Genomic DNA, 10056 nt, shown 5'->3' with positions numbered 1-10056 from the left:
TAATGCCCAATGATGTTGATCCAGGGATTTTATCTGATTGCCATCTGGAGTTGGGAAGGAATTGTTTCCCTTTTGGGGCTAATTGGACCATGCCTTGTAAGGGTTTTTTGCCTTCCTCTGGATCAACAGGGATATGTGAGGGAGCAGGATGGTGTTGTACTTTGTACTCTGGTTTAACTCGATGGACGTATGTCTTTTTTTTAACCTAAATAAGGAAGCTATTTAACGTATCTGTATGTTTTTGGAATGTGGGAGGAAACCTGAGTGCCTGGAGGAAACCCACACAGACATGGGGGGGGCAAACAAAGTTCCTTGCAAATGTTGACCTGGCTGGGATTTGAACCGGAGACCCAGCGCTGCAAAGCAAGAGCGCTAACCGCTATGCCACCATGTTGCCCATTACTTATTTTTGGGCACCTTCTACCCCCAGTACTGACAAAATCTAGTCAGAGCTGGAAGGGATCATGGTTAGAAGAAAATGGTGAGCTGCTGGGAGGAACTGATGGCGAGTTCAGTATGTAATATTTATTTGGAGGTGCATCATGTGTTTGTTTTAAAGTGGAACTGTCGCAAAAATCTTAAAATTTAAAACACATACAAATAAGAAGCACATTTCTTCCAGAGTAAAATGAGCCATAAATTACTTTTCTCCTATGTTGCTGTCACTTACAGTAGGTAGCAGAAATCTGACAATACAGACAGGTTTTGGGTTAGTACACCTCTTCATGGGGGATTCTAAGCATGGCCTTTATTTTTTATAAAGACATTCCCTGAAAAAGATTTATACAAAGTTGCTGGCCAGCCTCCGTGTTTGCTGCACACTTTTTTGGCAGTTGGACGGAGCAACTGCCATTCAGAATCAGAATCAGAATCAGAATCAGTTTTATTTCGCCAAGTACAGCAAGAGCTGTAATCGGAATTATTTGTGCTACACATGGCATAGGCAGTGTAAAGACAGACAGAGAAAGACAGATACAAACGCATACGATATACAAATACAAAAATAGAAATGCAGTGGTCAGGACCGTTCTGGCCATATCACTGCTGTGCAGGGCAGTCAGGTAATAATAAGGTGCACTAAAAACGTCCACAGTCTCTTTCCAGATAAAGAACCAGGGCAGGCAGAGGCAGGAGTCGGCTGACCGACCCGGCAGTTAGAGATTCAGGCCGGGCCGGGGAAGGTTAGAGTTCAGTAGCCGAACAGCCTGGGGGAAGAAGGTGTTCTTCCGCCTAGTAGTTTTGGATGGTAAAGTCCTGTAGCGGCGGCCCAATGGGAGGAGCCTGAAGTAGTGGCTGCCTGGGTGGGAGGGGTCGCGGGAGATCATGGTTGCCCTCTTTCTCATCCTAGAAGAGTGGAGGAGATCAAGAGGAGGAAGAGGAGAGCCGATGATCTTCTCTGCAGCTTGTGTTTGTCGCTTGCCGTTGCGCCTGCATACCAGACAATTACAGAGGAGCAGAGGATAGATTCTGTGGTGGCAGTATAGAAGCTGGTCAGCAGCTCCCTGGGCATGCCAAATCTCTTCAGTTGGCGCAGGAAGAACAACCGCTGCTGGGATTTCTTCTGAATTTTGGTGGTGTTAAGCCCCCATTTCAGGTTGTTAGTGAGAGTCGTGCCGAGGAACCGAACCGATGATACCATAGAGACTTCTGTCCCTCCAATGAGGACAGGTGGGAGGGGGGGGAGGGTTTCTCCTGAAGTCAACGACTAGTTCAACAGTCTTTGCTGTGTTGAGGACCAGGTTGTTGTCGCTGCACCATTTGCATATTCTCTCGACTTCACTGCGGTACTCATGCTCCCCGTTGCTACCAATAAGGCCGATGATGGTGGTGTCGTCTGCAAACTTGATGACCTTCACAGAGTCAGCGGATGAGATGCAGTTGTTGGTATAGAGGGAGAACAGCAGAGGTGACAAAACACAGCCTTGTGGGGCCCCTGTATTTGTGGTCCGGACGCTGGAGTAGTAGTTGCCAAGCTTCACCTGTTGCGTTCTGTTTGTCAGGAAGTCCTTGATCCAAGCTCGGAGAGAAGGATCAATTCCGAGCTGCGTCAGATTGGTGATCAGGATGTCTGGGCAGATCGTGTTGAACGCTGAGCTAAAGTCTAGGAACAGGATCCTAGCATAGGAGGCGGGGCTGTCCAGGTGCTCAGTGATGTGAGCCATGCTGACATTGATGGCGTCCTCCACGGATCGGTTAGTCCTATAAGCAAATTGGAGTGGGTCTAAAAGGGAGTCCGTGGACCTCTTCAGGTGGGCAAGGACCAGCCGCTCGAGGAGCTTCATGATATTTGAGGTTAGGGCCACTGGTCGGAAGTTGTTTAGCTCAGTACTGCCTGTTTTCTTTGGGACCGGTACAATTTTAGACCTCTTAAAACAGGAGGGGACTGTACCACCAGATAATGACTGCTTAAATAAGGAGGTGAGCACAGGGGCTAGCTGATCGGCACAGGTACGCAAGCAGATGGACGACACACCGTCAGGGCCGGAAGATTTCCTGGGGTTCAGCCTGCGGAGGTGCCGGAGTACCTCTGATTCCTGAACAGCACCCGGTGCCAGGGCGACAAGTTCACCCGAGGGGGGGGTCGGAGATGTTTGGCTCGCGGGCTGGTTGGGAGGTTTCTCGAACCTGCAGTAGAACTCGTTGAGCTCCTCCGCCAGTCGGGTGCTAGGGGTCACCGTTTGGGGAGCCGGTTTGAAGTTCGTGGCTGCTCTCAGGCCCTTCCATACCTCCCGTGTGTTGGTCGACTGGAGGCAGAGCCCCAGCTTTTCGGCGTAGGCCCTTTTTGCCAAACGCAGTTCTCTTTTCAGGGCGTGCCTGGCCTCTCTGAATTCCACTGAAGAGCCCGACCTGTGCGCTTCCTCTTTGCGTTTACGAAGCCGGCGGAGTCTGTCGTTGAACCAGGGCTTGTCGTTGGGATAGACTCTGAAAGACTTAGACGGAATACACGCTTCTTCGCAGAAGCTAATGTAGGAGGTGACATTCTCGGCCTACTCGTCAAGGGTGGGTGCCTCCAGGGCCGACCAGTCGGTGGTTTCAAAGCAAGCTTGGAGCTCCAGTTTGGCGTCCTCTGTCCATTTCTTTGAGGTTTTGACGATGGGCTTTGAGGTCTCCAGGAGCCTCCTGTAGGTGGGGATCAGGTGTATCGTGTTGTGGTCAGAGTTCCCAAGGGGGGCTCCTTGGATGGCCTTGTAAGCACACTTTTGGACCGTATAGCAGTGGTCCAGGATGTTACAGTTCCTGGTAGGACAGGTGATGTGCTGCCGGTAGCGGGGCAACACATGCCGAAGGTTCGCCTTATTGAAGTCGCCCAAGATGATGAACAGGGCCTCCGGGTGGGCTGTTTCCCAGCACGAGATGCAGTCACTGAGTACCTGCAGGGCAGTCTTGGAGCATGCGTCGGGAGGGATGTAGACCCCCACGAGGACAAGGGAAGAGAACTCCCTAGGGGAGTACCGAGGCCTGCAGTTTATAGCAAAGATCTCAACATCAGGAGTGCAGGCCTTGTGGAGAGTGGTGGTGTCGGAGCACCAGGAGGAGTTTATGTAAAAGCTTCACTAAGCTCATGTAAATTCACTAAGTGCTTTTAAAAATAAAGAAAACCCTGAGAACCCCCCTAAGAGGATAGGCTAGTCCAAAATCTGTCAGTAATGTTAGATTTCTACTACTTACTGTAGGTGACAGCAACATAGGAGAAAAGTAATTTCTTGCTCATTGTACTCTGGAAGAAACATACTTCTTATTTTTATAGGTTTACACGTATTTTAAATTTTAAGATTTTTGTGACAGAAATCCTTTATACAATTTTACTTGGTTCAGGTTCCCTGTAAATGTCAATAAGCCAATCTCAAATAGCATTTATTTTATGGGTTGCCAGTGGACTGAGCGAAGGATCAGTGTTATGTGGCAATGGCGGGGTTGGCTGGTTAGCAGCCTTAAAAGTAGTCCATGAAAATAAGATAAATCTGAACCATTGACCTTTCATTATACCGTGACTTTTAGAATGCTGGCGACAAGCCTGGAAGTGATCTCCGCAATGGTGTAACCTTTTTCCCCAATGAGGCAGACTACTGTAGGGAGACAGGGAACAGGCCCTTTAGCTTTCAGATAATCTGCTTTATTCAGACAGCCACAATACTCCACACACCTGAGTGGCCTCCTAGCAATGAAAGGATTCCATCCAAGCCTTGCAAGTCGGGACACTTCTATTCAGCCTGCAGAATGTCAGCTGGGAAATCGGAGACCTTCTTAAAGGTACATCTACAGCTAGTTCCAAAAAAGACCAGCAGAAAGAGCCAGAACTTTCAGAAGGTCCTATTGTGAATCAACGGCATTGAAACATTTCTACGGTTACTAGAGGGGGAGCCGGCCAGGGCGCTGGATAAAAGCATGACCAGGATTTTGTCTCAATTCCTGATACAGTAAAACTTTGGATTGAGTGTAACTTGGTTGAAGGGGAACCTAAACTGAGAAGGATTCAAAAGGAATTTTTCCCTTTTAAAACAATACCAGTTGCCTGACTCTCCTGCTGATCCTGTATCTCTAATACTTTTAGCCACAGCCCCTGAACAAGCATGCAGATCAGGTGCTCTGAGTGAAATTAGACTGGATTAGCTGCATGCTTGTTTCAGGTGTGATTCAGCCACTACTGCAGCCAGGGCCGGTTCTAGACTTTTTGCTGCCTTAGGCAAACTTGCGAGGATGCGCCCCCCCCAGCACCCGAGCCACCCACAAAAACACCCTCAGTATAGGTAGGTATCCAGGTATAGGTGCCCCCAGTATTGGTAGCTAGGTACAGTTTCCCCCAGTATAGGTTACCCAGGTAGTTGCCCCCAGTATAGGTTAGCCAGGTATAGGTGCCCCCAGTATAGGATGGCCAGGTAGTCTCTACACTTCCTGTTTCTCCCTGTTGCTGTCCCCAGACTTCTGCCGCCTGAGGAAGTCGCCTCACTTAGCATCATGCGTGGACCGGGCCTGATTGCAGCCAAAGAGATCAGCAGGTTTTCATTGTAATTGCAGGTGCTGTTCTGACAATGTACTATGAATATGTTTTATGGTCTCTACTGGAGAAAGGCGGACTCATGTTGTGTAATCACGCACGCTAGCAGAAGCATATTAGAGTAGCATAACATTGATATAGGCCAATTGTTTTCTCCCCTGGGGTCCACAAGTGGAGTTATCAGGAATGCCCTCCATGCTGTCTGATCCCCATCCTGTTCCCTCCCCCACGGCAGAACTTAAACTAACCCTGAAGTGACCCTGGAAAAAAAAAATAGATACTCCGTAACAAAAATTGCATCCTGTTTTTTATCATCCTACAAGTTCCAAAAGCTATTCTAATGTGTTCTGGCTTACTGCAGCACTTTGTACTATCACAGTCTCTGTAATAAATCAACTTATCTCTCTCTTGTCAGACTTGTCAGCCTGTGTCTGGAAGGCTGCCAAGTTCTTCAGTGTTGTGGTTCTGCTATGAACTCCCCCTTCCAGGCCCCTCTCTGCACACTGCCTGTGTGTTATTTAGATTAGAGCAGCTTCTCTCTTCTCTCTTATCTTTTACAAACTGGATAAATCGTCCTCTGAGCTGGCTGGGCTTTCACATACTGAAGAATTACAGACAAGGGCAAAGCTGTTTGCAGGAAGAAAAGAGCAGCCTGAAACTTCAGTGCATGAGAGATGCAGGGGGAAAGAAACACACAAATGATCTCTTGAGATTCAAAAGGAAGGCTGTATACAGCCTGCTTGTGTATGGATGTATTTTCTATGTGTGGACATACTGTACATCAACCTACTTCCTGTTTTGGTGGCCATTTTGTTTGTTTATAAACAAACTTTTTAAAACTGTTTTAACCACTTTTAATGCGGCGGGGAGAGGCGAAATTGTGACAGAGGGTAATAGGAGATGTCCCCTAACGCACTGGTATGTCTACTTTTGTGCGATTTTAACAATACAGATTCTCTTTAAGTATCCACTCTCTGTTCCAGTGCTGTCATTCCCTCCCCCTCCCGTAATGTTATTTGACCAGCAGGTCGAATAGGTCTTCTGCCACCCTCAGGCAGGCTTTGGAAGAGCTTGTCCCCCACTTACAAAGACGAGTGACTCCGTACTGCGCTCATGCATGCAAGATTGGGACATTTGTATTTATAATTTCTTTATTTGAGTCATGCAAACATTGCTGGGCTAGTATTCACGGATTATTGCCACCTTAGAGACAGCAAAATAGAATATACAAGCCTTAACATGTACCCATGGGCGTAACAATAGGGGCTGCCGCCAATGCGCCAGCGGGGGAGCCCGGCCCCCCCCCTTGGGGCCCACTCAGGGTTTATACAGGTATTTCCTGTAAAAACAGGAAGTCGCGTCAGACACTAGAGAGAGAAGCATCCGCGCTGGAACGCACGGAAGGTATGTAGCTGCCGCTTACCGCCCCTGCACACATATGGTTATTGAAGCTGGAGGGGAGAGCCCGAGGTGAGGGAGGGGGGGACTGTCCCCCCTCCCCGCCAAGTGTGGCCATAGCTTTTCCCTCATGCTGTGACCCCTCCAGCCCCCCGAAACGGCCCTGAGCGGGTCGGGGGGGGGGGGGGGGGGTAGTGGGGTAGGGGGTCCGCTTAAAATTTCTGCAGTACCAGAGACGAGCGTTCAAGATTTTACTTGCTTGCTTCCTCCAGCCCCATAAGCATGGATGCGTCCCTCACCGTCCTCCCGCGTGCCTCCGGTAAACGGCAATCAGCTCCAGTATGCGGCTCAGTGACGTCAGCATGGGGACTTCTGTGCATGCGTGGACCTTATGTGCAAGCGCAGAAGACCCCGGCTGACGTCACCGAGTCAGATTGAGCCGAATACCAGGAGCTGATCGCGGCTTAACGGAGGATGGCAAGAGACGCATCTGTGCTTATGGGCTGGAGGAAGCCCTGGGTTAAGTAAAAATCTTTAAGAACGCTCATGTATGGGTCACTTTAAAGAGAACCTGTAAGGAACAAAATTGCCCCTATGGAGTACTTACCTTGGCAGGGGAAGCCTGTGGATCCTAATGAGGCATTGCCTGTCCTCAGACTCAGGCATCCAGTGCTGGCAGCGAACAGCAAAATTTACCTATCCACACTCCTGCGCAGTACAAGCTTCCCCTCCGGCTCACATAGCCGAACCCGATCGGGTCCGCTCTACTGCGCAGGTGAGCCGGAGGGGAAAGGGAAGCTTGTACTGCGCCAGCACAGGAGCGCGGATAGGTAAATATTGCTGCATGCTGAAGCCTCTATAGCGTCTGATTTTCGGTGGCTGCCAGCACTGGATCCCGGAGGGTGAAAAAGATGGGGGAAGCCTCATTAGGAGCCACAGGCTTTACTCCCGATGTAAGTATCCTATAAGGCCACTTTTTTCCTTACAGATTCTCTTTAAAGTGCACCTGAGACGTGACTACAGGAAGATTTGATACTTACCCGGGGCTTCCTCCAGCCCCATATGCGCCGCTGAGTCCCTCGCTGTCGTCCCGACTGCCTCCGTTCTCTGGCTATCAAGTCCCTGTAATCTTGCTCGGTCGCGTCAGTCTGGGTCTTCTGCGCATGCTCGGGGCTGAGCGACTGGCGGGAATCCCAGTGACGTACTTCCTGCCCAGCAGGAAGTAAGTCACTGAATAGGGGGCGGGGCTATGCATATGAACCTGTCGGCGAACTCTGACGCAGAGTCATAATATTGTCGAGTGTAAAACCGGCCTCAGAGTTACAAAAAATATTGTACATACTTTGCGTATATTCAGCACTCAACACACGTTGCTTCCAAAAATAGTTTATTTTGTGCTTACATGACACATGAACAGAGGCAACATAACAAAACAAATGATATCATACACATATATACATATACTTATTTTATGGTCTATACTGTGTGTATCGCATTCTGTGACTTTGGATTTCCAATAAAAATCTCAGCAACAAAAACCTGAGCATGTAAAAGGACAACTGAAGTGAGAAGAACATGGCGGCAGCCATATTTATGTCTTTTTAAACAATACCAGTTGCCTGGCAGCCCTGCTGATCTATTTGGCTGCAGTAGTGCCTGAATAACCCCAGAAACAAGCATGCAGCTAATCTTGTCAGATCTGTCAATAATGTCAGAAAACACCTGATCTGCTGCATGCTTGTTCAGGGGCTGCGGCTAAAAGTATTAGAGGCAGAGGATCAGCAGGACAGCCAGGCAACTGGTATTGCTTAAAAGGAAATAAATATGGCAGCCTCCATATAACTCTCACCTCAGTTGTCCTTTAATACTCCCCAAATGACTAATAAAGCCTTTTACTCTGGTCTGTGTCCCCACTGGAGAAATCCCCGTCCCTTCCTCTCTGTGTGAGTGGAGGTTTAAGCAGCAGGGGTCAAAGACAACAATAAAAAAGTTTGACAGTTTCCAAAGCCTGGTACACAACGTCCAATTTTGATTGGCCAATGGTTGGACAATTTCACCACCCTTATGTAGTAGGAGAGCTTACCTATACAATCTGTTCATAGTATTCAAAGTATGTTGGCCCTCATAATACACGGAGTTGCCAAAATTAGTCAGTAATTGGCCAATCTAAATTGGATGTGTGTATGTACCTTAAGTCTTCACTGCAATTCGCCCCAGCTGCCAAATAGCTAGCTAGCCAATGAGATGCTAATAACGTGGGAGAGGGCCAATCAATATAAGCAGGAAGTGCGCTCGATTGGTGGGATTCCAAGCTGCATACAATTTACATAATATTTGCATGCAAGACAAAATGATGTGCATCTCACAGACTATCGCTACAATCAGCAATGTGGTCACTCGTCTGAATAGGCCAGACCTGTAACACGGTGCTGAGCGGTCTGTTCCCTTCTGCATTTCAGGGAACTTAATCTTTGGAGTCCCAAACGGGCCTGTTGTGGGCCTGGATTCCGGAACACTTGGCGAGGGATTTTGGCCCTATGCTCGCAGTTTGGCCATCTCAAGATCGTGTCGGTGGCAGATTCTCTCTCTGACGCCTTTCTTTCAGCTAGCCACCGGTGCTCCGCCCGATCCACTTCTTTCATCTCTGTCGGCCTGCAGCTTGGCGCTCTGCCCGGTCAGCTTCTCTTTCCTCTCTGTCGGCCTGCAGCTTGGCGCTCTGCCCGGTCAGCTTCTCTTTCCTCTCTGTCGGCCTGCAGCTTGGCGCTCTGCCCGGTCAGCTTCTCTTTCATCTCTGTCGGCCTGCAGCTTGGCGCTCTGCCCGGTCAGCTTCTCTTTCCTCTCTGTCGGCCTGCAGCTTGGCGCTCCGCCCGGTCAGCTTCTCTTTCCTCTCTGTCGGCCTGCCACTCTGCATGATGAGCGTGTTCTCTGACAGGTTCTCTTCATCTGCAGGTACAACTAAGGATTTGTATCCGACAGTCTTAGTAAGGCGTGCTGCATTCCAGCATCAGGAACACAGGAAAGGTTTGCATGGTCGGGTTCCTGCCGGTTACCATGCTCCTCAGCATTTATTGCGATCAGTTCAGACTCGGTTCTGTCTCCACCTGGGGCTGGAGGTGTGTCAATTCGTTTCAACAACTCACTCCCAGCAAAGCCAGGTCCGGTACCTTCTGAAACATCAGGGTGCTCTCCCAGCATCTGATCCGGCGGGGTATCCAGTTGCAATAAGTCCTGGATTAATTGAGCTTTAGTTTTATTGTAAGTCTCAATGTCTATTTCTTCACACAAGTTTGTTGGATCAGACAATGTCATTCGCTTGTATCCTGCTGCATCAGCCATTGTTGCAAAATAAAAGATAGGATAGAAATTTTTTTTTTTGGGGGGAGCTATGTCTGTCATGCTGCCCCTACTCTTTGGAACTCCCTTCCATACCCAGTAAAGACAGCCCCTTCCCTGGAGTTATTCAAGTCCAGACTGAAAAGCCACCTGCCAGTCTGGCATTTCCAGACTTATAGAGTCCTTCCTCCGTACCACAATTTACCAATCAACCAATGATTGGCCTGAGCCATACTTATGCGCTTTGAGTCCTATGGGAGAAAAGCGCTTTACAAATTTTAATTGTTGTTATTGTTATACATTTATTGAACAATGCTTTTAATTGCACT

The sequence above is a fragment of the Hyperolius riggenbachi genome, chromosome 9, assembly GCF_040937935.1.
Source record: "Hyperolius riggenbachi isolate aHypRig1 chromosome 9, aHypRig1.pri, whole genome shotgun sequence".
Lineage (NCBI taxonomy): Eukaryota > Metazoa > Chordata > Amphibia > Anura > Hyperoliidae > Hyperolius > Hyperolius riggenbachi.
The sequence above is the reverse complement of the archived record's forward strand: the minus strand, read 5'-3'. Positions refer to the sequence as shown.